At 37.7% G+C, this 27,705-nt stretch overlaps 1 protein-coding gene across 3 annotated transcripts in view; it reads right to left on the bottom strand.

Moving 5' to 3' along the window:
- Window positions 1-27,705, bottom strand: part of EPS8 (epidermal growth factor receptor pathway substrate 8) — a 168,043-nt gene that overhangs the window by 114,513 nt on the left and 25,825 nt on the right. For all 3 annotated transcript variants that reach the window (XM_054696427.1, XM_054696424.1, XM_054696425.1), the window contains exon 2: window positions 2,001-2,067. The gene's annotated coding sequence lies outside the window, so the exon portion shown is untranslated. The remainder of the gene's footprint in view (window positions 1-2,000; window positions 2,068-27,705) is intronic.

The raw sequence follows: 27,705 nt of genomic DNA, 5'->3' as shown, positions 1-27,705 counted from the left end.
TGCAAAATAACATAGAAGAACTGGGGTGTAAGCCAGAGCTGCAGGGGTTGAAAGGATTCACCAGAGTCGAGGGGATGGGGGTGGGGAGCAGAACAGGGGATTGAACTCAGCTCTTAGAAGTGATAGTGCTGAGACATAACCCGTAGGCCATCAGGGAGGCCCTAAACTTTGCATTGTTTTGAGCTCACCTGTACAAAAAGTCCTTTGGAATTCACCACATAATCATAACAGCAATGATGAGGAGAAATCAGTAAGGAGGACAATTACCTAAGCACATATTTGCACTTCATACTGTGCTAAGCACTCCTGATATGATTATCCCATTTAATCCTAACAATTCTACAATATAGGTAATCCTTAATGAAGGTAATCAGCTACAAAGTGTGACGCTCAAAGAGAACACATGCCCCAAATTCTCCAAGTATTAGCTGGTCAAGGCTATGAACCTTGACCTTGCAATAGCCTATATTTACCATTTAAATTTAACAAACACTGGGAGAGTTCTCCAAAACTCTGCTTCCTTAGACTAGTCAATTACTTTTGGGGGAAACCAAAGAAATAAAAGTGGAATTAAATAAACCAACTGCTCACTATGAAAACATTTCTTAAAACTATAAACGAATCTGATTTGCAAATGTATAAAGAGAAAATTACTTGCTAGATGACTCAATCGCGATTAGAGGTTAGAGTGGTGACAGGAGAATTAAAACTGTTGATCTAGTTCTGAAGAAGAAGGGACAGGTCAGGCATCATTTTGAAAGGCCCTGAACACAACCCCCTCAGTCAATTAGCATGGAACTGAATTAGTAAATTGTATGAGGAAAATATAACATTTTTCTCTTAGACAATCACAGAGATTCAGCGCCTGCAACATTAGACAAAAGACATCCAAATCATCTAGCTAGAGTACTAGAAGTAGATCACAACAAAACAACAGGACTGTGTAAGATGGTACTATTATTACCATCTGACCAGTATTTCTTTCCCAAGTTAGAAATACTCTCAAAACATAGTTACTGGAACAAGAGATAGTACATAACCATATTTGCTAATTAGCATGTTGGCACCTTTAAAAAGTCTAAGTACACATTTTACAAAACCTCAGTTCACGAATAACACCACATGTGCTGGGGGAATTAAAAAACAAGAGGAATAAAAGAGGTCAAATAGAAAACCAAAAAACAAAAACTGATCATAAGGTTTCTTTCTGGCTTATTTCACTGAGCATGATCCCTTCCAGCGCCATCCATGTTGCTGCAAATTGCATGTGTTTATCTTTTTTGAATGCTGAGTAATATTCCATGGTGTATATGTACCACATCTTCTTGATCCAGTCATCTATTTTTGGGCATTTGGGTTGTTTCCAAAGCTTAGCTATTGTAAATAGTGCTGCTATAAACATAGGGGTGCAGGTGCTCTTTGGAATTGATGTTTCTGTGTCCTTTGGGTAAATACCTAGGAGTGGAATTGCTGGATCATATGGAAGCTCTATGTTTAGTAGGTCCAGAAATCTCCACACAGCTCTCCATAGTGGTTGAACCAGTCTGTACTCCCACCAACAGTCTGCTTGTAATTTTTAATTCCCACTTAACTCACTGTGACAATCCATATTATTAATTCCTCTAGTTTGCATTTTTCTCTTTTATAATTTTGGGGAAGTAACATTGTATTACAACATTACATAAATTTCAGATGTGCATCACTAAGAATTAATATCTGATATCTTCCTGAACAAAACACACAGCTATAATCTCAATTTATTCTCACACATAATCGGAAGGTAAGCAGAACTAGTAGTCTCATCATTCCCATTTTTAAATAGACAAATTGACACCCAGGTAGAGGAGCAGAACTCAGCCTGGGGCTCCTACTGCCACTCCCCATTTGCAACATTCCATGGATAACTGTACCATTTCTCTGAGTAATGCAAATTACAAAATTTCCTAAGAAACAGCAGACTACATTATTAAATATAGTAATTTTCCTACAAATGGACTCACCTCAGAAATGAAAATAAGTTCCAATTTTTTTCCACTTCAGTCCAGTGAGAGCCGTATTAAAGATGCCCTGCACATAAAAATAAATAAGTGAATTATTCATTGTTAAGCACAGTATATGAGCAAAATCTGCTTTTGTTTAATAAATACATACACTTTTGCTTATAATTTTCCTTCTCCTTTTGTATGGAGAAGAGATAAAAAGGAAAGAGATCATGAAGGACTGAATTAATCACCGGCCATGCTATCTGATTTAATCCTTGCAGTGATCTGAGAAGCACTGAACACAAAGATTCTAAGACTTAAACTAGGATTTAAATCTGTATGTAATCCCAAATGCTTCAAAGGTACTTTGTTTTGCATCTTTTTAACATTTTCCAGCATTTTACAAACTGTCAGAAAAAACAGGCTTATTCAATTATTGCCTATATGTAGTTGAACCTTATATTCAGTTTATGGCCTATAAACAGAGCAACCAAGGTATTTAAAATACAGATCCATATCCAATATGCATATTCTCAAATGACCTATAACGGTGTAACTTACAGTGTTGCAAAATACATTTTGAATATATCCCTATCCAAAAGATGTTAAAAAAAAGTCAAAAGTATGAACATTTTTTGAAAGCTAGGTAGGCTAGAGAAAATTGACAATTGTTAAAAGGACAAAGAGTTTGTATTTCAAATCAAAACAATCACTAATACTGTATCATGTTAAACAATTATAATAATTACCACTGTGATTGTCACATGAGTCTACCAGCAATAAAAATGGAATTTGAAGGACAGGAGACCTGAATTTGAATCTCAACCCCACAAATTAACATAGATCATCATAAGGTTTCACTTGCCTAGAGCCCACGCATATATGTCAACTTCAGTAATGTAGTAAAGAAAATTTTAACATCATATTGTTAAATAGCTGCCAAATTGTCGATGTGCTAAACTGTATTTCACTCTTATGCCACCTCCAGCTTGGTTTTAATCTTTTTCAATATTATTTTAGAAAAAGTTCTAATTATGTTGTTAATCAAATCTGTAGCAGATTAGGAGCACTGCCTAGAAGAGTTAAAATTTAATTTGGGGAGCTAGGGCTGCTAAAGGTAGCAGAGAGAAACAATAGCATAAAAAAACTGGTAGGTTACACAATAATGACATGAGGTACCAAGAAAAGATTTTCAAGACATCCTGGAAAAATCTGATCTAGAACCATACAACCATGTGTGTATTAAAGGCTTCCAAGTATATAAGCCAAATAAACAGTATGCATAGTGATGAACAATAGAAAGTGCTTGATGTTTGTGAGAAAAGTCACCACCCTAATAGTTCCAAAATAAATAAATAAAATCCTAACATTTAAAGGATTATACTTTGATATAGTAGATAGCTAGGAATATCACTTCTGTGAACTTAAAAGCATATCACAAGGTAAACTTCATAAATGTTAGTATAATTACTAACTGGGGATGAGACCTCAAAATAATGTCAAGCACAATATGAGACATGGCAGTTTAAATAAGCCTCTCCGTTCAAAAAGCTCACAGTTCAATAGAAACCACCACCATATTATATAAACTTCAATACTACTGAGGTGTGTAAAAGAGACATAAAGCAAGAGTCAAATAATGCCTGACTGTCTCTTTTTACAATGTTGCCAGCCTTTGGTGTGCAATGCTTAGATACTTTAACTCAATAGGGTTACAATAGAGACTTCAAGAAGACAAGAATAAAGGAAATGAAGGAGAAAAAGATGTATCAAAAGTAGGACTCAGTAACACGAATAAAAATAAGCATCAGAAGTTCCTTCCCTTCTTCTTTCTACTACAATAGCAAGGAGAGTAATGAAGCAGTTAACATTTAGTCAGAGTTTGCTATGTTCCAGGCTCTGCTGTTACCATGTACATACTCATTCAACCCTCAGCAATAACCTATGAGAGAAGTTATCTTATAATCCTGATGTAAGAGTTGAGAAAATGGAGGCAAAGGGACATTAAACAACTCGACTGAAGTTACAGGGGTAACTGAACTCTTCACCATCATTTACATAAGAAATGACTAAAAGCTTCAAGATGTCACTGCCCTGTAAGAAGATAGTCTTCTCAAAATATTACATGTTGGGCCTCCCCAGTGGCGCAGCGGGTTGAACACAATGCTGTGAAGTTGTCCGCAGCCTCTGAAGCGGGGGTTCGATTCCTGGCGGACTAGGGAGAAACCTACATGGTGAAGCAGACCTCTCCTGCCTCGGCCCGCTGCTCCCCTCAGCAGTGCTTTCGGTCCGTCTGCCTGTTCTCCTCCCCACTCTGTCTCTGGTGAATCCTCTCACCCTCCCATGCCTCTGTCCTGTACCCCAGCTCTTGTATAAATAAATAAAATCTTTAAAAAATTATTTAAAAAAATCACAAGTTATTGACATTAAAACTGTTCTATATTCCTTCAAAACCAATTATCTCCCAATTGTGCTCGTTTATCAATACATGTATAGAATTTGGTACTGTGACTATTTTCTCTTCTCCAGGTGTTTTTATAAATATATTAACATTTCCCCCCAAAGATCCCCATGGCTAAAACCTCAATAGATGAAAAGTAATCAAGCATTTATCGAAATTTTTTATTCAAACTTTATAATTAGCTAAACAAATAGCAGATGAGGGGAAGATTTTCTTTAAGGAAGTATTCCAGGTAACAGATACAGACAAGGGACAACTGAAATATCATACCTTGCAATTCAAAATGAGTAAAAAACACAGATGAAAAGAAAAAAACACAGATGTTTCCAGAGGGAAAAACTGGCCATTCATACAGAAGTGAGGAAAGGATGGGAAGAGAGAATGGAAGAAAAGAAAGGGGGACAATGACATAAAAAGAATCTGATGACTGGATCAAGAAGATATGGTACATATACACCATGGAATATTACTCAGCAATCAAAAAAAGATAAACACATGCAATTTGCAGCAACATGGATGGCGCTGGAAGGGATCATGCTCAGCGAAATAAGCCAGAAAGAAAAAGAAAAATACCGAATGATCTCACTCATAGCAGGAATCTAGAAAACTTAAATAAGGGACCAGGGAAATGAATAACTATAAGAAAGTGAAAATCAAAATCAACAAAAAACTATGAACCAGAGACACTCTAAGGGAGGTGGGGGGCGGGGAGGGGAGGGATTGGGGTCAAAATAGGGGGATTGCAATTGTATGGGGAACATAAAAATAAAATTTATTAAAAAAAAGAATCTGAATTTAAGTAAACCTCTAGATCCTTCTAACCACTTTATGAAAAAACACACTGGACAGAGACATGATAAACCACACCACACAGACAGAATCAGTATTATCTAGTTTGGGGAAATTCTACAAAGCAAATTATGTAATTTCTTCAACAAATAAATTATAAGGAGAAAAAAGATGAAAGGGATTATCTATATACTAAGAGATTAAAATAAATATTAACCAATCGTAAAGGTTTTATCTGAACCTTGATGCAAACAAAACATGAGACATTATTAAACCACTGGCAAAGTGAACATTTTACTTAACATTAAATATATTAAAGAATTATTAACTTTCTGTTTTAGTGACGAAACTTATGGATATGTCTTTTAAAATGCAGTTTTGTCTTTCAGAATATACTGAAACATTTGCAAATGAAATGGTATGTCTAAGATCTGTTTACTTCACAAGGAAGAGAAGAAAATGGGGGAGACAGATGAAGGCAGATTAGCCAACAGTTAAACACTGAAGTCAGACCATGCTTACGTGACAGATTCATTATATATTCTGTCTACTCTTATGTTTGAAATTTTCCACAATACAGTTTTTCAAATCTGAGAAAAACAGTAATCCAAAATATGCCATATCAAGTAATGTAACAGTACTTTTAAGAACAATTTAAAATTAAACTGCATGTTTCTATAAGAAAAAATATTTTGTTTAAATAATAATAACATCTCCACTAATAGATATTTGTCTCAACTGTTAACCTAAAATGTTATTAGTCATGACTGATCTCTTTATTAAGTATGGCCAATACACTAAAACAGCAATTTCTTTGAAAATGGAAAATAATGACTAAAATATAAACAACCTCCAGACTTTGGAAATTTTTTACTTCCAAAGAGTCTGTTCACTTCAACTGCACTAGAAAGATTCAACAATGCATTAGAATGGCAGCATAGGGCCTGCCAGGTGGCACAGCAGGTTGAGCACAGCACTGTGAAGCTGTCCACAGCCTCTGCAGCGCGGGTTCGACTCCAGACCCACAGGAGAGCAACCTATATGGCGCGGCAGACCTCTCCTGTCTCACCCGCTGTTCCCCTCAGCAGTGCTTTCAGTCCATCTGCCTGTTCTGCTTCCCCTTCTTTCTCTAGTGAATCCTCTCATCCTCCCACATATCTGGGCTGTACCCCAGCTCTTGTATAAATAAATAAATCTTTAAAAACAATGTTAAAAAAAAAAGAATGGCAACATAGATTCAAGCTCAAATCCAAGTTTGGATAATGCACTTGTAATTTAAATGACTGTACTATGAGTACTGTTAAGTGATAAACAGTTGTATTCAACGTAACAGAGGTGAAAAGAACAAAGGTTTTAAATTCAATTTTGGTGCTAGTTCCTTTACTGTAAAAGGAGGAAAATAATATCTTCCACACAATGTTGAAATATATAGATTTAAATTGTAACGTACAAAATATATTCCATATATTTCAATATTTTATGGAAACTACACTGTTCCTGTTGGAGAATGTTTAATACACAGTAGCTAGTATTCTAATTGTCAAGGTCCACTCACTCTGCTAGTTAATATTGTTGTGTTAGCTAATATTAGACTCACTTCTCCCCAAACGCCAACATATTTCCCGGGAGGTGTAATGATCATTCGGAAAACACATCCACTTAATGAGTTAAAAAATACTTTCATACATTGACTATATGTAATCAGTAAGTAATCAATAAGAATAACAAGCAATTTTTAAGTAATCAGAAGAACAAGAATTTGACAATATTTTCTGTTTACCTAAATTGTGAAGATTTTGGATAAAAAATATTGTTAGAAAAGTTTAAAGTTAGGTTGCTGTCAATTAAATAGCCAAATTTAGGCTACATTTTAAGTATGTATAACCTGTACTGAAAAAAAAAATTAAAATAATTCATCTGACTTACTGATACTAATAATATTCTACTATAAGAAAATGCTTACCCTTGAAGATAAAGTATCAATAAAGGCGTCTTCCTTCCAACTTATCTGACGCCACAGGGCATTTGCCTACACATTAAAGCATTTACCATGACATAAATGCAGTCATTTCTTCACGTATTTGTCCCTTAGTTGCAATAGGTGCTTCAAAAAGATGGGGGCAGACTTAATTTCACTTTGTATCAGTAGCACTCAGATAGTGCCCAGAGTAAGCAGGTGCTGAAGAAGCATTAGTCAGGTAATATGTCTTCACTCTAAGTACGGTTCAAGATCAGATCACTAAGTATTTCATAGTCAAATACTCTGTAATGGAGGTGATGGAGATGAGTCAGCCAAACTTGGGTTGAAGACCTCAAGAGATTTTCACCGTGGTCTCATCCTTACCCCTTAGTCCATGGAAGGTACAACTACCGCTAGTCAGAGACTAGAGCCTTGGATTACTTTTCCAAGCCTTGCCTTCATTCTGTAATACCAGCGAACACTTTCTGACAGCACTCTATATCCCAAGCTCCACACTGAACACTTACTTTAATAACCTAGGAATTAGTACTACTATTATTCCCACTTTACAGGCAAAGATACAGAGGCTAACAGATTATAAAATTTGTCCCAGTCCCAAGTCATAGAGCAGAGGCAAGATATGAGCAGGTCTGCCTGAATGCAGTCTATATTCAGAATCACTGACTTCCCTATCCAGAAGATTACTAGTAAACAGACCAAAGACTCTAATAGTCCCTTGAGGTTACTTTAGATGTTTTTAATGAGCTTTTAAAAATCAACAAGTTTCCTTTAGGAGTCCCTCATTTTTCCCTCTCACATTCTCCACCACACAGGCATCCATCAATATTATCAGAAGTTATCCAAAGGACAGGAGAATTGAAGATGTGAATCAGGCTCAAAGAAATCTGTCTAGAAATTTTGTGGACAAAAGGCTAAAAATATATCAAACTCACAGAGGCAGAATCATATTGCAAAAAGCACTAGATCTGCATTCATGACTAAAATTTGTATAGAGCTTGAAAGTCATGGAACACTTACCAATACACAGGGTAGTTTCCTACATGGGAAGTTCCTAAGGGACAAAGCTGCTCCAGAAAGTAGGCTGTCATATAAGTTTGACACTAAAATTTTCATTACAGCAGTGAGGACAGTAGAGGATAAGGAATGTGAGAGTCTTTCACCAAGTTTCAAACAGCTTTTCCAATTATTGCATGGCTTTAGGAAAGGTACTTATCAACCACTCTGTGCCTCCATTTCCAGATAAGTGAAACAGAAATAGTTCTTCCCTTGTAGCAGAAGAATTTGGGGAAAGCAGTTAGTGCTTTTTTATTGTCCAAAACCATTACACTGAGCACATCTATGGAGATTGATGATGATAGGAAAAAGGAAACATTTTCTTTTTTAATGGTGATTTTAGAAATTGCGTATGTCAAAATGTAGCAGGTGCATCAAAGAACCATACAATGATAAGCTGTCCTCAAGCTTGAAAACCCAGACAGAACTGAACTGTGCCCACACAGGGGACCTCCTCCAGAAAGGTGTCTTGCACTCAGAAGGGCTGGACCTTCTTCTGTGATAACTGTCTCGAAATTCTTAATGACTTTATCTTTGAATCTGTGTTTCCTACATGAAGTCAAATGGGACAAAGAAGCCTGGCTTAAAGTCTTGGTCCATGTACAGTGTTACCTCCCCACTGGGGCTGGTAAGTGGGTTGCAGGTAGTGGTAAAGAGAGGCATTGCCCACCCCCCATCCTGAGCTGCTAATCGACTAGATGGGAATTCTCTTGTCCATCCCCAATAGGGACACCAAACAAACCTGGGTATAACCACTTGGCGGTTGACCCTCTGCAGTCTGGGGTGACAATCCACAGGAAAGGGAATTTGTCTTCCCAGAGCAAGCTAGGCCTCCCTCCCTTTTCATTTAGTTCTAGGCCCTGCAATTTATGTAGCTTTTCCTGTCCTTTACTTTATCACATACTACAGGCAAGAGATATTTGGTTAACACATATTTTTTTCAAATGTGAAAACCACTGAAAAACCACGAGCCACTTTCAACTTAAATCAAACTTCTCTCCTCACAACAGTGTACTGGTATCAGCAATATTAACTCTTAGAGATGCAGGGAAAAGAAAGGTTCACCTGGAGTGGAGCTAAGTAAGAACAGCAATAGCACTTGGTGGGGAGAGGGAGAAAGAGCTATGCTGAAAACAAAACTACTCCCTAGAAATCCAATACAGAATTAACGTTACAAGAGGAGGAGGAGAGGAAACAGAAAGGAAAGAGGTAAGATAGCCCAATGGACTGTGGCGGAGGTTAATGGGTGCTCTGGTGTTGGGGGCGGGGTGGCAACATACATTTAAGAGGTGTGAAACTGTACCTCAAAATTATATAGAGTTTTATAAACCAATGTTACCTCCCTAAGAAATAATACAACAGAAAATGGAAAAGTTGAATAGACTCAAATTAAGCAGAGTGGTGAGGAGATGGTCATAAGGGGGCCTCCTTGGTGGTGCAGGGGTTAGAGACAGGGCTATCAAGCTATCTGAAGCCACTGCAGCATGCATTCAATCCCTGGCTGGCCAAGGAGCAACCCACATGGTACCACAGACCTCTCCTGCCTCACCTGCTGCTCCCCTCAGTAGTGTATTTCAGTAGATCTGCCTGTTCTGCTCCTTACTCTCTGGTAAATCCTCTCACACACACCCCACCTCTGGTCTGCACCCAGTTCTTGTATGCATAAATAAATAAATCTTTAAAAAAAAATGGTCATGGTCATAGGAGGGAAAAGCTGTCCCATTCCCATTTCACCCTATACACATGCCTTCCCTGCCCCTTTCCTTATTCAATTAGTCCTTGAAAAATGTATTGAATACAGATACTGTTCTTGACCCAAGGCATACCGAGACACTGGCTCCATCTTAAAATGTTCATGGAGCATATAGATGGTAGCTCAAGTTTACCACCCAGCAGAAGCATCAATAGCTGTTATATTTGGTTTCACTCACACATTTAACTCTAACAACAAACGATCAGCTAAGGCATACAGTAAGGGAGAGGGAGAAAGGAAGTCAAAATAGAGGAGAAGCACATAAGGGACAATGGTGATGATTCATGGGTGCTATGGTGGTGGGAGAACTATGGAGACAACAACTGAGGTGAGAAACCAATTACTATACAAAAAAGCACAACAATGTAAGAAAATAAATTTAAAGTAAAAAATGATCAGTGACTAGTACAAATACATTATCCAAATGAAACGAGTTAACATTAACTGAATTACAGACATGACAAAAAATGTGATCACATCATGAAGGATCACAAAACCCCTCTGGCAATGACCAGAGGGTAACACCATTTTCTTTAACAAAGAAGTTCGACACAGGGTTGCACATCCAACTAACACTTTTATTGGTGGAAAAGAAGCATCATACAGTTATACAAGGGGGCCAAGAAAGGTCATTTGAGGTTAGCTTGCTCATACCAATCAAATAACCACATTTCTTTCAGTAATACATTTTATAGATAACTAATTTTTGCTTGAAGCAGTAATCTTAGAATTCTTATAATTAAACTGCCCCATTTACACTGTGTGAAAAGATTCATCATATATTCCATGCTATCCTACTAGTCAATACTCATTATGTAATTTAATATATATAATTTTAGCTCCATAGTCCAAAATAGGATTGGCTTTGACAATCTAATTTATTCATAACTGAACCTATCTTCCCCACAAAACAAATTTACTCTCCAAATTCACTCATTTATTTTTTTTGTTTAAATTTTATTTTTATATTCCCCATACAATTACAATTCCCTTACTTTGACCCCAAGCTCTCCTTTCCCCGCCCCCCACCCCCCATAGAGTGTCTCTGGTTCATAGTTGTTTGTTGATTTTGATATTTTCTTTCTTATAGTTATTCTTTTTCCTGGTCCCTTATTTAAGTTTTCTAGATTCCTGCTATGTTCACTCATCTATTTTAATGGCACTTCTTTTCTCATCATTCAACTTGAAGCTCCAGTCATTGTTGATCCTGCCATCTTACTCTCTATCACCTCATGTCTGGATTATCAAAATAAACGTATGTGGCTTTCCCATTTCAAATAACTTCCCCCGCTATTCCTTTTTTCTAAGACTGAAAATTTACTCTTAAAAAGAACTGCTCTTACTTTACTGGGTTTTTTTGGTCCCAAAACCAACAATGACAACATATGAGGTAATAAAATAGAAGCTACATTAGCTTAAATCAAGAAGGCTGGGTTTCAGTCTCAATCCCTTCACTTACCAACTTGAGTAACTCGATTTGGTTTTTCCTTTCCTGAAAAACAAAAGGACGAACTCTGCAAACTCTGACTTTGAGGACAACAAACTTCTGGAATTCATGGCCCAACTTTATTTAACTAATCAAATTCACTGACAACTGTCCCAAACACATATTTTCCACCTCCCAGCTATTCTCTGCATTTCCCTGAATTATGAGTCTTTCTAGTGCTGTGTTCACTGAATATGACTTGGAGGAAAAGAAGCATCATACAGTTATACAAGATGGCTAAGAAAGGTCTTTCAAGGTTAGCTTGCCCACACCAATCAATTAGCCACGTATTTAATTCAGTGATACATTTAATAGAGAAGTTATATTTTTTGCTTGATGCAGAAATCATAGAAAGAATTCCTATACTTCTTCCTCTTATCTAAATGTCTCCTCTTATCTAAAAAGTTCTCAAACACCAGGCTTAGAAGGAATCATTGTCTGCTTTGTCCTGACATCTGAAAATTCTCTACAGTCACTATGTATTGTGTATGTAGTAAATGTTCAAGAAAAATGATAAACTTCCTAAACCAGAACTACAAAGTAAAATTATTTCAATTCATGACGCAAGTTTCAATAATACATTCACTTTTTTTCTGCCTAGAGATATTGTTTGCTATACACATTTTTGGTCCTGTTAACTTTAAAAATTTCAACTATGTAAGCTGTGAGTCCAATATAAGGCCTGAACAGTTAATAATCTGATTTTATTTAGGTTCTCTTAAATGCAGAGTCTCAGGGTGGGGAGGGAGAGGGAGGGTAGGAATGTAGTCAGGAGGAGGTCAGGGTTGTGACTGATTAGGCCAAGGTTTTCCCAGTCTTCCATAGAATGAGATAAGCCCCATCATTTCTGCTTCTTTGTCCTCTGAATCAACAGCTTGGAGATCTTAAATAAGACATGAATTTCCACAGCAAGATGAAACCCAGTCCTTTCTATTAATTACTAAATTGCTTACTGGTTGATGAGGCTACAATGTCTTTAAGTGAGCCAACCAAAGTCTCATTTTAAGTCTCACTATGATCAGAAGCAATACTGGTATGATTTCAATCTTCATTAAGTTTATTGACAACTGACTTGTGTCGCAACATATGGTCTATTCATGAGAATGTGTTATGTGCACTTGAAAAAAATGTAAATGCTGCACTTTTTAGGGGGAGTGTTCTATACATATCTGTTAAGCCTATCTGGTCTAGCTCTTCAGTTAAGGCTATGGTTTTATTTTTTTATTCTGTTTGTTGTTCTGTCTATAGTAACATGTATTAAAATCATCTATTATGGGGCCTCCCTGGTGGTGCAGCAGGTTGAGCACAGCGCTGTGAAGCTGTCTACAGCCTCTGCAGTGCAGGTTCGATTCCTGGCCGGTCAGGGAGATACTCACATGGTGCAGCAGACCTCTCCTGTCTCACCTGCTGCTCCCCTCAGCAGTGCTTTCTGTCCATCTGCCTGTTCTACTCCCCACTGTCTCTGGTGGATCCTCTCACTCTCCTGCACCTCTGGCCTGTACCCCAGCTCTTGTATAAATAAATAAATCTTTAAAAAAAATCATCTATTATGTTGTTGTTAAGGTGCTCCATCATTTGGTATATATGTGTTATTTTTTGTTATGTTACAACTTTAATCATAATATAATATCTACTGCTCTGCTGTCTCTTATTGCCTTTTTTAACTGAAAATATATTTTATCTAATATTAGTATAGTTGTTCCTGACTTTCTATTTGTCATTTGCTTGTAGGATTTACTTTTAGCCTTTAGGTCTATGTTTAGGTCTGTGTGGAAATATATGTGCTCACTGCTATTTTGTTATCTGGTTTGTTGTGGTTTCACAGGTTGTCTTTTTATTCTTTGACACCATTCTTTTGTTTAGGATTCATTTCTATTGTCTCATGTATTATTTCTAAAGATTTTTCTTTGGAGATTATACTGAGGTTTATATGTGATGATTTGTATTTGTGACCTCTTGAACAGCTTCATCCAAAACTGTTTGATTGTCTACATTTTTACTCTCCTCCTCCTGAACATTCCTAATTTTGGTTTTTGTTATTGCTGGATGAAATTTCTTGTTATTTTATAATAGACCCTTCAGTATTTCAAAGCCAACTTGGTGGTGAAGTACTCTCTTCTAATTTTTTACTTGTGTAAAGCTTCTTTTCCCTCCTTCAGTCTTAAATGATAGTCTGGATGGACAAAGTATTATAGATTGGAAATCCCTGGCTTTGAGGGCTTTAAATAATCCCTGCAATTCTCTCTTGACTGCAATGTTTATACCAAGTAGTGAGGACAAGTCTACAGCTGTTCTCTTACATCTAACACTACTTTTTCTGAATGTTTTTAATATCCTTTTCTTGTAATGTGTTTTTAACATTTTGATTATAAGATGTTTTGGGGTGTGTCTGCGTTTTTTTTAATAAGTTGAGATAAAGAGCTGTATTTTTTGTCTTGGTGATCAGGCTATATTACAGTTATAGGCTGCAGGAGATAATCCTAGTTGTTTACCCCGGATCTTTGGGCACCTACTGCTTTGTAGACTGATGCCTCTGCACCTGCTCAGATGGCTAGCCCTCTGATGTCAGCAGGGTTGGGAGACAGGAACCAGGGCAGCAGGGTGTCAGAGGGTTGTTATCGATACCGAGAGCTCAAACCTCCTGAGGTGCTTGGATACCCAAGTAGGGGAAAGGCAGGTAGGTGTACAGTGCCCACCTCCACTGGGCTAATTCTTCAGATAAAGCATTTCAAATAATCTCATGCTAGCAATAACTTCTCAGGTAGGGTTTACCTCTAATATGTGGGTTTTTCAACAAGTAGCTGCCCCCTACCCCTGCCACTCTGGGGTGTGGGGAGGAGCAGAATCTGAGAACTGCTTGTTCACACTATAGACAGGCTACTGTCCTGGTTGTGATTACAGGTCAATGAGGGGTGTGTGTTTCTCAAGGTTTAAACGCTGACAACCACAAAAGACTGCCTCCCCTGCAGACCTCTCTCAATCGTCTCTCATAAGTTACAGCAGTTGGGAGAAGGTTATGGTTGCTATAGTCTGGGCCCAGATGCTATGAACTCTGGTTAAAGGCAGTATGGTCCATATATAACTGTTATCTCACTAAGGACTCCAGATGGGAGTATGGCAGGTGTCTAGCACATAACATCTGCAGCTATAGAAAAGAGTCAGCTGTCTATGGAGACACAGGTGAGACAATTTAGCTTTCCCACCAGTCCAGCTACAGCTATTCTCAACTGCGAGCCACAAGCTCCAGCCATCATCACCACCTCTACACACAGATGTCATGACTGCATTCACCAAGACCATCCACTGTGCTCAAGCTCCCATAAATCAGGGATGTGGGGTGTTCCACACTCTGGCTCTGGCTGCTTAGTTGATGTCCAGCAGTAAAGCACCTTTGCAAGTGTTAATCTACTACTCTGGGGTTCTATCATGTGGTTCTACTCCCCTACTCCTACTCCTACTCCTATAATTCTCCAGAAGTAGAAACCTCATGGTGAACATGGGCTCTGTGGGGAGGAAAAATATGTGAACATGGGCTCTCCTGCACAGTTCTCAGCTCTAAAATCCCCAATGTGGGAGTTAGCTGTTCAGTAACCAACAACAAAGGCGACATTGCAGCCCTCCCTCTCTTGAGTTAGCCTGCCCTGGTAACACTCCAAACACAACTAAATTTCAGTTCCTCATCCCTCTCCACCATGTTGTTCCTCTTTATGCATAGAGTGGTCATCCTCCAGGGACCACTGTATTTATTTACATACAATCTGGCTATAAAAAAGGGCAGGGGATGAGTCCAGAATCATTACTCTTCTGCCATCTTGCCAGACACCACTAAGTGAACAACCTTTTTTTTCAATCTGAAGCAAACACTGTACAGCTAATGTGGTTATATGAAGGTACTGACTCTTATTAACAAGCTCATGTCCTGTTCCCTGTTCAACCTATTTTTAAAAATCAAACCATATTATTTTATAAGCATCAACTGGGTTCAGTAATACCAGTTCAGTTTAGAAGTTACTTTTGTGAACTTATCTAAGAATTCTCAGTCACCACTAGCAACATGACATTGGTAAGAAAGTGATAAATGATAAAATAACCTGGCAAAAACATATTTTTTTCTCCCCTCAGTGGCCATTCAGCTTGCAGAAATGAGAAATCTATGGTCCAGAGATACCAGCCACAATCTGTACTGACCTGATTTTGACATAAAAAGAGACCAAATATTTAAGAAAAAAATTAGTGCCTCACACGTGACAAAAAGAGCATGCAAAAAAATGCTATCTGAAGGCCTGTACTAAACTGTTCCACTTAGTAAATAAAAGCCATAACCTAGTCTCAGAACTGCTCATCTTCAAAGTCCTCATCAGTAAAAAAGGGATTCTCATAATACCAGTCTTACCTAGTATTAAGATCACAGAGACTCAAATAATATAATAATGCAAAGGTGTCTGGAAACTACATATGAATCACAGATACAAATTAAGGTGTTATGTAAGCAATATTCATAAGTTCAATGCTCACAATTATAAGTATTTATTGTCAAATAAATTCACCTAGTAAGAATACTAAAGTGACTAGAATTAACAAGAGAAGAAATCACCCTTTATAATATCAATTTTCTAAATCTGAGTTTTTACACATCTTGCTCTTTACAAATAGGACAACCTAAACTCTATACAACAATTTCAGGCAGATAAGTATCTAAACACCTTTTCTTTTTCTTTTTTTTTTCCTAAGGTTTATTTATCTATTTATACAAGTACTGGGTACAGTCAGAATCATGGGAGGGAGAGAGAATTCACCAGAGCCAGAGCGGGAAGCAGAACAGGCAGACCGACAAAGTACACTGCTGAGGGGAGCAGCGGGTGGCAGGAGAGGTCTGTGCACCACGTGGGACCCTCGCCTAGCGGCTGGGGATGGAACCAGCACTGCAGAGGCTGCGGGCAGCTTCGCAACCTCAACCACTCAACCACTGTGCCACCGGGGAGGCGCTAAACACGTTTTCTTAACTATCTCTGGGGAAAGAAATTTCACATCTTTCTTGGTATTTTTCACTCTGGAACTGAACTCAAGCAAGGTATAAGTAAGTTCTCATTTCTTTCATCTGCTATAAAGAAAATAAAATATGCTAAGCTGGTTTCAAATGAAATAACTAGATGTAAAAGTCTATTCTACAACAAGTTTTATGGCAGTTCAAGACAAATACCCAAAGTATAATGGGCCAAAGTTTTCTCTTTCATTTAGCCTCCCTCCTTGCAGAGGTGGTAACTTTCATGGCCTAGAGAAAAAAAAACAACAACACAGATCAGTTTCCCAGATTTCATAATGGAATACAAACCTTGACACCTGCCAACCTAGACTGTAAAACAGATTTTCTCTTAAATCCACAGAACAGGAGCACTTTAGGTAATTGTCCAATGTTAATGTTAAATTCCTGACAAAAATATTAAGACAAATGATACTAAAAAAGACTTAAGGCCCATTTAACCAGATTTCTCAAGCTCGATCCCTGTGTTCTTTTGGAAGAATGGAACATAATGTACCTAAACTGTATTACTTTCATTGTTACCAGAATGTATTTATTACTTAACTGTTTAAGGTTATGCCTTAGGCTCTCATTGAATGCCAGCATGAGAAATGAGTACTTAAAAGAATACTTGATTCTGTGTCTAAGTATCTAACAGTAAACAACATGTTATTCAACATGTTATTCAATATATCTTTTAAAACAATACGCTGCTTTAGCAGTTGTCTGTACCATTTCACTGACAACTGATACATTATAATATACTAAAATTTTTATTTGCATATTTATCACCTCTCTTGGACAGTAAATTCAATGGAAAAAACTATATCTTATTAGATATTACTTCTCTTATTAGATATTACTTCTTATTAGATATTACTCAGCACAGTGCCTGGCACATAAGGGAACTCTACTCATTTGTTAAATTAAGTAGTCGTATACTATAATTTCATTTTTACAGAACATACATTCAGTGCTAAGTAAAAATAATCGCCTTAGAAAAACAAACTATATTGCCCATTTATTTATCTTCCCACCTTCTCTGAACTTGTTCATAACAAGGAATTTATAAATACTGGATGATGAAGAATTATGGCAGTGATATGAATTATCCTCTCTGAAACAATATATAGCATATTGTTCACCATTAAAACCATACACACACATATCAAGTGATTACCTTTGTATGTTAAGATTATGGGCAGTCATTTTCCTCTTTCTTTTCTAAATTTCTCACTACTGGTTAAGGAATTTTCTTGATGTTCCTCATTTCAGTAAGCCTAGAAAGAAGTAGCTCCTCATGTTAACTAAATCAAGGTTCCCTAAAATAATTCACCTAAGAAAAATGAATGTCCTACAATAGGATATTTACCTTTCAGAAACCTTAGCCTCAAGCCTCCAGCCTTTTGCCCAACAACATCCATGATTTCAGATGATAACTTTGCTCTCATTCCTCCTGCTGAGGAGAACTGCCTAGAGAATTGGACTCTATCCTTCTGAACCTGCTGGGTGCTTGGATAAAAATAAGGAAAAAGCAGGCAGCCAAGAGTGACACTGATCTCCCACCTGTAGAGGATACACCTGTCACACTGGTGTCACTCAGTGTGTTTGCCATGACCCTTCCATAATCCCCACTCCAGTTTAAGTTCTTAGCTGGCAGAAGCAATTTGGTTTACACCCTGTTCTATGGCAGACACATATGTGCAAACATAAACTCTATTTATAGCTGAAGCTAAGCTTATCACAATTAGGGGTAATTTGATCCCATATGCAGTCCAGTCAATCATTGAAGAGAAAATACAAGAAATTCCCTAAGTGCATCTATTTAGGTAAGCTTTCCTCAACTTGACCATTTGTTTTGTGCTCTGGAAGGTTTCATTTCCCCAAAGAAGTAGGGTTTAAGAAGTATGCATCCTTAATGCTTAAAATGGTCCACCCTTGATTGCAGAAATAAATGAAGAGTGAATCTGACACCTGAAAACACTCGCTCTGGCATCCAGATTAAAGGAGTCAAAATCAGTAATTGCTTAACATTCCAGATGCCAAAACAGACAGTAAGACTAACAACAATGGGTGTCTTTCATCACTGTTGAGTACTTGCAACCACAGCTGGTAAAGATGTGTGTAATGTGTTGACTGTCCATAGAGGAAAATTTTTAAAAGCATGTTTTAAAAACATATCCACCTATTTTGAAATTGGACTTAACTTACAAAGGAGCATCTTATGTAAAAATATCCCTTCTTTCCTGGGTATAAAAAGGACTTTATTTCTGAACTCTCTGGCTTAAGTATGAGTACACTTAGAGAACAAAGCTCTTATTAGACAGTAAAAGGAAACATTAGGATACAGAGCTCCTTTTCCTTTCCTTGTCATAAGAGCCAAATCCTTAGCTAGGGATTCAAAATTCTACATTATCCATTTCAGAATCCTAGTCTCATCTCCAATAAACCAAATAGTTATTCATTCAGAAAGAAAGAAATATATGAAATGACAGCAATAAACAGGCTACAGTCATCGCAGTCCTTAAAACTCACACATGCAAGTGGCTCCAGCTGAAGTAGTCAACACAGTGTGTTCACAAAAACTCACTCAACAAACATTTACCAGGCAGATGAAATGCTGAGCACAGCCTCATGAAAAGATTGAGCCCAAAAATAAAGGAACAAGATTTCTTCCCTTTATAAAGTTCACAAAATTTGTGAATGAAGGCATGCACCTGACTCTAAGTACTGGTCATTTCCCATCTACCTTCTATAGCTTCCAATAATTTCCTCTCTCCTTAGTACAAGCCCTACCAAATTCCACCTCTATCCATAACATGGATAACATGTTAGCTAACTAGATTGCTGGAGAAGAAACTGAGATGCAAGACTTAAATCTGGAGAGTGTTAGGGTGAGAGGTGCATGGTGGTGTGTATTGGGGGCGGGGGTGGGATCAGCTAAACTTAGGAAATCAAAGAAAATGAACAGACTCTAAACAGGTTTTTAAGGCTACAAAAAAGTCAATGCCAAAAAAAAGCAGTGACTAGGTCTAGGGTGCAGTTTAGCATTTGATCATACAAATAAAAGAGAAATCCAGTGGCACCCAGATTGTGATACAAAGTTAACACAAAACCAGCAGCAGCAGTGCTTGACAACAAGAAAAAAGTTAATGAATTGGGAATCTTACCATTCTCCCACGGCAGAGGGCCCTTCTTGACTGGGCTAAGCCATTAAGCATAGGCCAAGTATTACCAACAATTAATTTTTAAAAAATTATCTTTGCAAACCATTTATACAGCAAGAGATAAATATCCAAAATATATGGAGAAGTCATAAAAAAGCAAAAAAGAAATAAAAATAATCATATTAAAAATGAGCCAAGGAGCTGAATAGGCATTTGAAAACATACTCAACATCACTACTCATCAGCGAAAGAAAAATTAAAACCACAATAAGCCTCACCTCACACCTGTTAGGATGGATATTATCAAGACAACAGATACCAAATTTTGATGAAGGCATATAGAGAACCATCATACACTGTTGGCAAAAATGTAAATTAGTAGAGAGATAATGGAAAACAGTATGGTGCTTCCTCAAATATTACAAATGGAACTAACATAAGATCTAGCAAGCCAACCTCTGGGTATATACCCAAGGCAAATAACATCAGTATCTCAAAGAGATATCTGTTCTCTTATGTTCATTGTAGCATTATTCAGATGCTAAGATATGGAAACAGCCTAAGTATCTTCAATGAATGAATGGTGAAAGAAAATGTGATATATATGTATACAGACACAGATATTGACACAGATATTTATACACACACACACATATACACTCAATAATATTAATAATATGGAATATTATTCAACCAATGGGAAAAAAGAAAATTTCGCCATTTTTGACAACATGAATGAACTTGGAGAACATTATACTAAAATAAGTCAGATACAGAAAGGCAAAAACTGTATAATCTCACTTCTATATGGAATCTAAAAACAAAACTCATAAATCAGCAAGTAAATGGTGGTTGTGGGAGGGAGGGGATCATTTGGGGAGATGTTAGTCAAAAAAATACAAATTATTAGTTACATGAATTCATCCTGGAGATCCAATGTATAGAATGGTGAATAGTGAATAACACTGTATCATATACTTGAAATTTGCTAGGAGAATAGATCTTAAGTGTTCTCAACACACACACACACACACAAATGGTAAACTATGTGAGATAACAGACATGTTAATTAACTTGACTGTGGTAACCACTTCACAATGTATGAATATAAAAAACCATTTATATTATACAATTTAAGCATATATAAATGTAGGGGGGAATTAATTTAGGGCCTAAAATCAAGTATATCTTCAGACCCCACATTCTCCAAGAAAAGCAAAAAAACAAAAAACAAAAACCCAACTCTAATTCCAAATGCACAATTAGCATGTTTTCTCTCTCTCTTCTGGTCAGTCAGTCAGAAAGTAGAGAAGTCTGAGAAATTATTATACTCTAACAGTGATGATGCAAATAATGGCGATGTGTGTAGAGGCAAAAATAACTGTAGAAAAGTTCAGTGTAATAACAGTAATAATCATAATTTTAAATTTAAAATTAAAATTTTAAACTTACTGATCACTTAATAACTTAGACACTACTTCTCTAATGACAACATTAGTTGCATCATCTCAGAAACATTATGGTGAAAGAGGAATTTGTAGGCTATTTTGAATTTATTTATATCTGTGTCTTACAGAAATGTGACTCCAGCTGGACCCAAATTCCTAAGAAATCCAGGTATTTCCTCCAGCTGCAAATCCAATGTGAACAGGGCCTCCCCAGAGGCGCAGCAGCTGAGCGCTGGGTTGCGAAGCTGCCCGAAGCCTCTGCAGCACCGGTTCCATCCCCGGTTCCATCCCCGGCTGCAACCAGGCCACCGGAGGAGGGTCCCACATAGCGCGCAGACCTCTCCTGCCGCCCGCTGCTCCCCTCAGCAGTGTACTTCAGTCCTTCTGCCTGCTCTGCTCCCTGCTCTGGTGAATTCTCTCACCCTCCCGCGCTTCTGACTGTACCCAGTGCTTGTATAAATAAATAAATAAATCTTCTAAATAAATAAATAAAAATCCAGTGTGAACAAATCCCAGTTTAGGAGAGTAGGCGAAAGAATTAGCCCCATCTGCCAAAGTAATACAGCTTTGCTTGTGTGTCTCAATTTATCATCAATAAAGTTCTTGAACTTTTTCTGTTACTTTCAAAAATATTTTTAAGAAAAATTAAATAAAATGCTGTGATTATGCTGCTAGGAAGGCATCATAATCATGGAAAGTAATGTTATGCTAAGATGGAGGAGCTACACAAACAGAGCTCGGGGTGATAAGTAAGTCTTTTTTTTTTTTTTCCAGAATTCCTACCTGATTTCTTTATATAACTCCAACCACATTTAAGACCAGAAAACAAATCAGAACAGCTACAAATGCTATTACCATTATTCAGATGAGACATACTTAATATTATAGTATATAATCTAGGCACAAAAAAACAGAAGTATCATCAGATGCTATGGCTGTATCTCCACTTGAAGGAGACACCCTAGATGCTCGTTTGTTTCACAGATGTCAGAAAAAGTGGCTAAAATTTAAAAAAGTACTAAAAATGTCTAATGAAAACCTCAAGAGAAGCATTTTTAGTGATCAAAATAACCATGTATACAGTGCACAAAGTATCTGATGTCAATGTCATCCATGTTTTCCCACTTCCTCTCACACTCCAGAAGCTAACTTACTGCTTAGCCTCGTGTTAAATGGATTCTACTCTAGAATTTTAGCAAGAAACCAGAGCTCTCATATTCTCAATAAAATCATATCAACAATACTATCATTATAAATTCAAAACCCTGGAAATATTAAGCAATAGTAAGGGCAATTCTTGTTCCTACAGGAAAACTCCAGCAAGGGCAGGGACAGCTGGGCATTTTATTCAGGACCTGAGAGAGCTGGGCAAAGGCCAGAGCTAAGGTTCACCCACCACGCTGCCATCTGGCTTGGGACCAAGCAGAACAACAGAGCTTGGCAAAGGAGTCACTGTGCTGTGCCTCCAACTGGGCATCAGCTTTATCCCAATGGACAGTGTTTGGAGACACAGTTTCACACCATTCTGTTGCTGCACGAATTCGCTCCCCGTGCCAGGAGGACAGGGAGGATTCTGTCACAGCAGGTGCTGGCCTGACCTCCATGCAGATACTTGTCCCATTTGGGAGAAAAAAGTTTAAATGGCTCCTTCCATAAAAACTGCCAAGAGACCAGAACCCGAACCCAAACCAGGCAGATGAAGGAAAGGATGGAGTTGACAAGGGTCATGAGTTTGGCAGGAAAGGGAAAAGCAGGCATGGAAATCCTGAATCTCATTATACCACACCATTATAAATCTGAAACACTGGAGGGAAACACTCTAAAAGAACACTGAGACACATAATCACTTATTCCCCTGTGTTTTGTAGCTGATCTGAGGATACAGTAGTCAGCTATAGCAGTTAGACAGTAAATAAGGAACAAAGGAATAGCTATTTCACTTCAGGTTCTGGACAAGCAGAGTTACAATCATACATGCTAACAGAAAAAAAAAAAGACATCAACATAATTCTCAAATGCTTTTCCATAACAGTAAATTATGATTCCTTTCCCTAAAACCCAACTCCATGTATTCCAAACAAACTATAAGATTTATCTTAAAACCTGAATGTTTTTACTACCCTCTCCACCAAAAGACTACCCTGGCCTGAAGAACACAGACCAAGAAAGCTGTTCGGAGTTCAAGTCAGCTTGATCCTACTGGTTCAGGTTGTCAGGAGAGCAGCTGTATACAGACATATACAGATGTATATACTGCAGATAAATGATACCTATCACAGTAGATATAAATGACATCACACTTGCAGGTACTTTCAGAGCCTTCTCAAAGTCTGCCCACCAATGCCTTCTGCCACAAGAATTTGGAGAACCAGTCTATCCTCACTGACATGTAAAAGCAGTCATCTCTAAACCACCTTAAGTACTATCTCAGTCTGTATTTCCAGCTCAGCAAATCCTTAAAACTAATCTCTTTGCTAAGCAAAAGACAACTCCACTCTAAAATTTACCAAGCTCACCCTCCTCTCCTCCAGGCCTGCGGGCAGGCACTCTGATGGTCCCACCTACCTCCTCCTAGTCTTCGATAGGCACTCTGCTCCACTTTTCAAGCGGTCCCAGACTCCTCCACATCTATCTTATGCTTTCAGAACTAAGTATCTAGGCCTTCCAACCATCACTACACACCTCTTAAAATTTTAGACTTCCAAAAAACCCCTTTATACTTTGTTCTTTCCCTAGCTACAAAGTATTATTCATATGTTTTCACATGATTCTGAAGCAGTTCATATCACATTTTCCCTCTATGGAAAGATACAACACTATTTTACTTAACAAGAGTTGTATTGGATTTACTTTTCTAACTTGTTGACTGATCCATTCACTCCAGGTAAAATTCTTCCTGTAACCAAAGTTAGATGGAAGAAAATGTTACTAAATATTCAGTCTGAGAGCTGCTAACAGGTGAAACTGCATAATCCACAAAGGAGTAAAATATCATGAACTTAATAACATTAGCAACACAACCAATAGGGTTCAACCAGAAAAAGACAACAATGAGGTACTTAAGTAGATCCACAAAGGTACACTAAGATGAAAAAAAAACAACAATAAATAGCAGAAATGAATAAATCTTTTGAAAAAAGCAATTAATAGTAGAGATCAATCCTTCTTAAAAGACTTAGAAAGAGGGCCTCCCCGGTGGCGCAGCAGTTGAGCGCTGGGTTGCAAAGCTGCCCGCAGCCTCTGCAGTGCCGGTTCGATCCCCGGCTGCTCCCCGGCCACCGGAGGAGGGTCCCACATGGCGCGCAGACCCCTCCTGCCGCCTGCTGCTCACCTCAACAGTGTACTTCGGTCCTTCTGCCTGCTCTGCTCCCCGCCCTGGTGAATTCTCTCACCCTCCCGCGCTTCTGACTGTACCCAGTGCTTATATAAATAAATAAATAAAAATAAATCTTTAAAAAAAAAAAGACTTAGAAGGAAATACCAGTATCTGATTTTTCATTAAGATTTTGCTGAGAAACCCTTAAAAATTGTTTTCCTTTGTTCCTATAGAGATGAAGTAATTCTTTGGAGAAAGTTTAATACCAACTCAATAACCATTTATGTAACTGTTTGATTACACAATATATCACATGGCACATTCAGTACTTTAGTCACATTACTTATCTATGAGAAACCCAGTTATGAGTCTAACATTTTAAAGTGTGAGATTTATTCTTGTCTTAAATTATATGCCCTATCAAGAACTATAAATAGTATTGGGGACAGGGCCTACCCTCATGGTGCGGCAGTTGAGCGCTGGGCTGCGAAGCTGCCCGCAGCCTCTGCAGCACCGGTTCGATCCCCAGCCACCGGAGAGGGTCCCACATGGCGCGCAGACCTCTCCTGTCGTGCTTGCTGCTCCCCTCAGCAGTGTATTTCTTCGTCAGTCTGCTTGTTCTGTTCTCCGCTCTGGCTCTGGTGAATTCTCTCACCCTCCTGCGCTTCTGACAATACCCAGTGCTTATACAAATAAATAAATCTTTTTAAAAAAAAGTATTGGGGACAGATAAATGTAGGTATATTTGCCTTTATCAATACAAAGTGGTTTTATCTTCTCATATCCCAGAACAAAATAAACAAATCACAAGAAAAATATGGCAGTGTATTGACAGAATATACACTCAAACCTATACAGTTCATTTACACGTATTCTGTTCATAATCAAATAACAGGGATAATAAAGCAATTCACTCAGTCAACAACTATTTGAGGCACTATGTTAGAGGCTACCTTAATCTTCAGTACAAAGTTTTTCAAACTATCATTTATCAGTATTTTTCCAATGTTCAATTCATAAATATTCACTTAGCTCAATATAACTTATTTGCTAATAAGTTATTTACTAATAAGAGAAATTTGAGGGCCTTGCCAGTGGCACTGCGGTTGAGCGCTGGGTTGCGAAGCTGCCTGCAGCCTCTTCAGTGCCGGTTCGATCCCCGGCCGCAGGGCGAGGCTCCCACATGGCGTGCAGACCTCTGCTGCCGCCCGCTGCTCCCCTCAGCAGCGTACTTTGTCAGTCTGCCTGTTCTGCCCTCCGCTCTGCTCTGGTGAATTCTCTCACCCTCCCGCGCTTCTGACTGTACCCAGTGCTTGTATAAATAAATAAATAAATCTTTAAAAAAAAAATAAGAGAAATTTGGGATAGGACAGATTTTCTATTTTAAAACACATATATTTAAGTCTCCAGAAAAAGATAAATTTAAATCCCCAAAATACAGAATTCATAGATCTTCTAGCATAAAAGTATGCTTAGAAAATCTGTTTCTTTTTTTAATTCTGTATGAGTCTAATCCAGAAAATACCACTGACCAGCCTTAGAATAGATTACAGTTATAATGATATCACTTTAGTATTTTGGGAACTAAAACCTCTCAGCTGGATGATCATGGAAAACAAACTCAGTATCATCCAGTCAACACCTTTGAATTCTAGTCATGTCAGTTTTCATCCATAAGCTTCAAGGCAGTAAAATCACATCTCATATATTTCTATGTTCCTAGTTTCAAGATAATATCTTTAATGGAAACCTAATGATATTTATTAAATCCAGCTGCAAAATGAGGAGACCGAGTAAAATGATCTCTGAGGTTGTTTCTATTTTTAAACCCACTCCAAACAATGGTAAAGCATGAGATGTTAACATGGAACTTGGCAGCAGCTTATATTCTTTGCAAAATGAAACTCTCCCTCAGGTTACTTATCAATTACAAAGGGAAAATAGTATATATGATGGAGAAATATGATGGACACTACCTTAACCAAGTGATCAAACATCACCAATAAGTCACACAGATATGACCGCCTCCAAATGAGATGCAATAGAAAAAGCACACCACCTTGAGCAGTACCCCTGCTAGAAGAGCTTCACCTGTGTATTAGTGCTCTGTTGCTGTGCACAGATACCCCAAACTTTAGCAGCTTGAAAAAAAAAAAAACTAATAATGTATTAGGTCCCAGAGTTTCTATATCAGGAGTTCAGAAGACCACAGCTAGCTTTCTATGTTTTTACTCCATTTTATCAAGTGCTTCAGTTGGAAGAAATGAATCATCTCAAGGCCCATTTACTCATATGTCTGGCCAGCTAGCTGCTGGTATAACTGGTACTGTATAACATCTTCATCAGGCCTGGGTTTCTTCACAATGTGGGGATTGGCTCCAAGGTAAGCACCCCAAGAAAGAGTGAGGGAGTCTTAAGGTATGTCACATGATTTCACCTTGCTTCACTGGATGGCTGTCACAAGTCCTGGCCTACACTGTAGAGGGAGGGAACAAAGACTCCACCTCCCAACTGGAGAAGAGTCATTCACATCTTAAGAAAAGGATGGGGATGCATCTTAGGGGAAACTCTCTGTCCCAACCTGAACCTAGTCAGCAAGAAACAATCAAATAAATAATGCAGAATACAACTGCCTGAACTCTTCAAAATAAAAAAATTTCATGAGACAAAAAGAGAATAAGCATGTGCTCAATCTGTCCAACAGAATTTTCTGTGGTGACGTAAATATTCTGCAATTATGCTGTCAGGAATAGCCACTAATCAATCACTGGTGGCTACTGAATACCTCAAATGTGGCCAGTATAACTTGAGAATTTAATTTTTAATCTAATTAAATTTCAATCTATTTAAATTTAAAAAGTCACATGTTGATAGTGGTGACCATACCAGCCAGCACAGGTATAGATCAGAGAAGGCCTATTCTAAGATTAAATTGGGACAGATTCATTTGGGAAGCAGTATTTCTTGCCAAATAAAGCTGCATCATATTTTTAATGTAGCAATTAGTTATCTTTCCATAATTTGGATATGATTCAACACAATGAAACATAATGTATTTAATGTTTATTAATTAAGAACCATACTTGAATCAATAAATTAAATCTTTATATGCCACAAAAAAAATCTTATTTTCTGATATTGGCTTATATTTTAAAATAGACACATAGGATGTTTTAAAGAAGACAGGTCATAATCATATTAAGACAGAAGGAAAAATGGGTGTGCATGCTAGTGATATCAGATAGGGAT

This window comes from Talpa occidentalis, unplaced genomic scaffold (assembly GCF_014898055.3).
Source record: "Talpa occidentalis isolate TD23 unplaced genomic scaffold, MPIMG_talOcc4v2.1 talOcc4.16, whole genome shotgun sequence".
Taxonomy (NCBI): Eukaryota; Metazoa; Chordata; class Mammalia; order Eulipotyphla; family Talpidae; genus Talpa; species Talpa occidentalis.
This window is presented reverse-complemented; position numbering and strand designations above follow the sequence as displayed.